Genomic DNA, 5,000 nt, shown 5'->3' with positions numbered 1-5,000 from the left:
CAACGACAACACGACAACACAACACAACGACAACACAACGACAACAAAACGAAAACACAACGACACAACGACAACACAACGACAACACAACAACACAACGACAACACAACAACACAACGACAACACAACGACAACACAACAACAACACAACAACACAACGACAACACAACAACAACACAACGACAACACAACAACAACACAACAACAACACAACAACACAACGACAACACAACAACAACACAACGACAACACAACAACAACACAACAACAACACAACAACACAACGACAACACGACAGCACAACAACAACACAACAACACAACGACAACACAACAACACAACGACAACACAACAACAACACAACAACACAACGACAACACAACAACAACACAACAACAACACAACAACACAACGACAACACAACAACAACACAACAACACAACGACAACACAACGACAACACAACAACAACACAACAACACAACGACAACACAACAACAACACAACGACAACACAACAACACAACGACAACACAACAACAACACAACGACAACACAACAACAACACAACGACAACACAACAACACAACGACAACACGACAGCACAACAACAACACAACGACAACACAACAACAACACAACGGCAACAAAACAACAACACAACGACAACACAACGAAAACACAACACAACGACAACAAAACAACAACACAACGACAACACAACGCCAAAGTACCAATGATTGACTGTGGTATGTACCTCCTCTGATTAACTGTGGTATGTACCTATGACTGACTGTGGTATGTACCTATGACTGACTGTGGTATGTACCTATGACTGACTGTGGTATGTACCTATGACTGACTGTGGTATGTACCTATGACTGACTGTGGTATGTACCTATGACTGACTGTGGTATGTACCTCCTCTGATTAACTGTGGTATGTACCTATGACTGACTGTGGTATGTACCTATGACTGACTGTGGTATGTACCTATGACTGACTGTGGTATGTACCTACGACTGACTGTGGTATGTACGTACCTATGACTGACTGTGGTATGTACCTATGACTGACTGTGGTATGTACCTCCTCTGATTAACTGTGGTATGTACCTATGACTGACTGTGGTATGTACCTATGACTGACTGTGGTATGTACCTATGACTGACTGTGGTATGTACCTATGACTGACTGTGTTATGTACCTCCTCTGATTAACTGTGGTATGTGCCTATGACTGACTGTGGTATGTACCTATGACAGACTGTGGTATGTACCGCCTCTGATTAACTGTGGTATGTACCTATGACTGGCTGTGGTATGTACCTCTGATTGACTGTGGTATGTTCCTACTATGACTGACTGTTGTATGTTTCTTATGACTGACTGTGGTATGTACCTCCTCTGATTGACTGTGGTATGTACCTATGACTGACTGTGGTATGTACCTCTGATTGACTGTGGTATGTTCCTACTATGACTGACTGTTGTATGTTTCTTATGACTGACTGTGGTATGTACCTCCTCTGACTGACTGTGGTATGTACCTATGACTGACTGTGGTATGTACCTCCTCTGATTAACTGTGGTATGTACCTATGACTGACTGTGGTATGTACCTCCTATGACTAACTGTGGTATGTACCTATGACTGACTGTGGTATGTACCTCCTCTGATTAACTGTGGTATGTGCCTATGACTGACTGTGGTATGTACCTATGACTGACTGTGGTATGTACCTATGACTGACTGTGGTATGTTCCTACTATGACTGACTGTTGTATGTTTCTTATGACTGACTGTGGTATGTACCTCCTCTGATTAACTGTGGTATGTACCTATGACTGACTGTGGTATGTTCCTACTATGACTGACTGTTGTATGTTTCTTATGACTGACTGTGGTATGTACCTCCTCTGATTAACTGTGGTATGTACCTCCTCTGATTGACTGTGGTATGTACCTATGACTGACTGTGGTATGTACCTATGACTGACTGTGGTATGTACCTATGACTGACTGTGGTATGTACCTATGACTGACTGTGGTATGTGCCTATGTCTGACTGTGGTATGTGCCTATGACTGACTGTGGTATGTACCTATGACTGACTGTGGTATGTACCTATGACTGACTGTGGTATGTACCTATGACTGACTGTGGTATGTACCTATGACTGACTGTGGTATGTACCTCCTCTGATTAACTGTGGTATGTACCTATGACTGACTGTGGTATGTACCTATGACTGACTGTGGTATGTACCTCCTCTGATTAACTGTGGTATGTACCTATGACTGACTGTGGTATGTACCTATGACTGACTGTGGTATGTACCTATGACTGGCTGTGGTATGTACCTCTGATTGACTGTGGTATGTTCCTACTATGACTGACTGTTGTATGTTTCTTATGACTGACTGTGGTATGTACCTCCTATGACTAACTGTGGTATGTACCTATGACTGACTGTGGTATGTACCCATGACTGACTGTGGTATGTACCTATGACTGACTGTGGTATGTACCTATGACTGACTGTGGTATGTACCTCCTATGACTAACTGTGGTATGTACCTATGACTGACTGTGGTATGTACCTATGACTGACTGTGGTATGTACCTATGACTGACTGTGGTATGTACCATGACTGACTGTGGTATGTACCTCCTCTGATTAACTGTGGTATGTACCTCCTCTGATTAACTGTGGTATGTGCCTATGACTGACTGTGGTATGTGCCTATGACTGACTGTGGTATGTACCTATGACTGACTGTGGTATGTACCTATGACTGACTGTGGTATGTACCTATGACTGACTGTGGTATGTACCTATGACTGACTGTGGTATGTACCTCCTCTGATTAACTGTGGTATGTACCTATGACTGACTGTGGTATGTACCTCCTCTGATTAACTGTGGTATGTGCCTACGACTGACTGTGGTATGTACCTACGACTGACTGTGGTATGTACCTATGACTGACTGTGGTATGTACCTACGACTGACTGTGGTATGTACCTATGACTGACTGTGGTATGTACCTATGACTGACTGTGGTATGTACCTCCTCTGATTAACTGTGGTATGTACCTATGACTGACTGTGGTATGTACCTCTGATTGACTGTGGTATGTGCATATGACTGACTGTGGTATGTGCATATGACTGACTGTGGTATGTACCTATGACTGACTGTGGTATGTACCTATGACTGACTGTGGTATGTACCTATGACTGACTGTGGTATGTACCTATGACTGACTGTGGTATGTACCTCCTCTGATTAACTGTGGTATGTACCTATGACTGACTGTGGTATGTACCTATGACTGACTGTGGTATGTACCTATGACTGACTGTGGTATGTACCTATGACTTACTGTAGTATGTACCTATGACTGACTGTGGTATGTACCTATGACTGACTGTGGTATGTACCTCCTCTGATTAACTGTGGTATGTACCTCCTCTGATTGACTGTGGTATGTACCTATGACTGACTGTGGTATGTACCTATGACTGACTGTGGTATGTACCTCCTCTGATTGACTGTAGTATGTACCTATGACTGACTGTGGTATATATCTATGACTGACCGTGGTATGTACCTCCTCTGATTGACTGTGGTATGTACCTATGACTGACTGTGGTATGTATCTATGACTGACCGTGGTATGTACCTCCTATGACTGACTGTGGTATGTACCTATGACAGACTGTGGTATGTTCCTATGACTAACTGTGGTATGTGCATATGACTGACTGTGGTATGTACCTATGACTGACTGTGGTATGTACCTATGACTGACTGTGGTATGTTCCCATGACTGACTGTGGTTTGTACCTATGACTGACTGTGGTATGTTCCTACTATGACTGACTGTGGTATGTATCTATGACTGACTTTTGTATGTACCTATGACTGACTGTGGTATGTACCTATGACTGACTGTGGTATCTACCCCCTACAACCACTAGAGACGGCCAGCCACTAGAGATGCCAGCCACTAGAGATGGCCAGCCACTAGAGACAGCCGGCCACTAGAGACAGCCGGCCACTAGAGATGGCCAGCCACTAGAGATGGCCAGCCACTAGAGACAGCCAGCCACTAGAGATGGCCACTAGAGATGGCCAGCCACTAGAGACGGCCAGCCACTAGAGATGGCCAGCCACTAGAGACGGCCACTAGAGACAGCCACTAGAGATGGCCACTAGAGATGGCCAGCCACTAGAGATGGCCAGCCACTAGAGACAGCCACTAGAGATGGCCACTAGAGATGGCCAGCCACTAGAGATGGCCAGCCACTAGAGACAGCCACTAGAGACAGCCACTAGAGACGGCCGGCCACTAGAGACGGCCAGCCACTAGAGACAGCCACTAGAGACAGCCAGCCACTAGAGATGGCCACTAGAGACAGCCGGCCACTAGAGACGGCCACTAGAGACAGCCGGCCACTAGAGACAGCCAGCCACTAGAGACAGCCAGCCACTAGAGACAGCCAGCCACTAGAGACGGCCGGCCACTAGAGACGGCCGGCCACTAGAGATGGTCAACCACTAGAGACGGCCAGCCACTAGAGACAGCCAGCCACTAGAGACAGCCAGCCACTAGAGACAGCCACTGGAGACAGGCGTCCACTAGAGACAGCCACTAGAGACGGCCAGCCACTAGAGACGGCCACTAGAGACAGACAGCCACTAGAAACAGCCACTAGAGACGGCCAGCCACTAGAGATGGCCAGCCACTAGAGACGGCCACTAGAGACAGACAGCCACTAGAGACAGCCACTAGAGACAGACAGCCACTAGAAACAGCCACTAGAGACGGCCAGCCACTAGGGATGGCCAGCCACTAGAGACGGCCACTAGAGACAGCCACTAGAGATGGCCAGCCACTAGAGACGGCCACTAGAGACAGACAGCCACTAGAGACAGCCACTAGAGACAGACAGCCACTAGAAACAGCCACTAGAGACGGCCAGCCACTAGAG

At 46.2% G+C, this 5,000-nt stretch overlaps 1 protein-coding gene across 1 annotated transcript in view; it reads left to right on the top strand.

Annotated features, from left to right (window-relative positions):
• LOC139543168 (uncharacterized) overlaps positions 1-5,000 on the top strand; it is a 132,958-nt gene that overhangs the window by 114,040 nt on the left and 13,918 nt on the right. The gene's annotated exons all lie outside the window — the stretch shown is intronic.

The sequence above is a fragment of the Salvelinus alpinus genome, chromosome 17 (genome assembly GCF_045679555.1).
Source record: "Salvelinus alpinus chromosome 17, SLU_Salpinus.1, whole genome shotgun sequence".
NCBI classification, from domain to species: Eukaryota; Metazoa; Chordata; class Actinopteri; order Salmoniformes; family Salmonidae; genus Salvelinus; species Salvelinus alpinus.
This window is presented reverse-complemented; position numbering and strand designations above follow the sequence as displayed.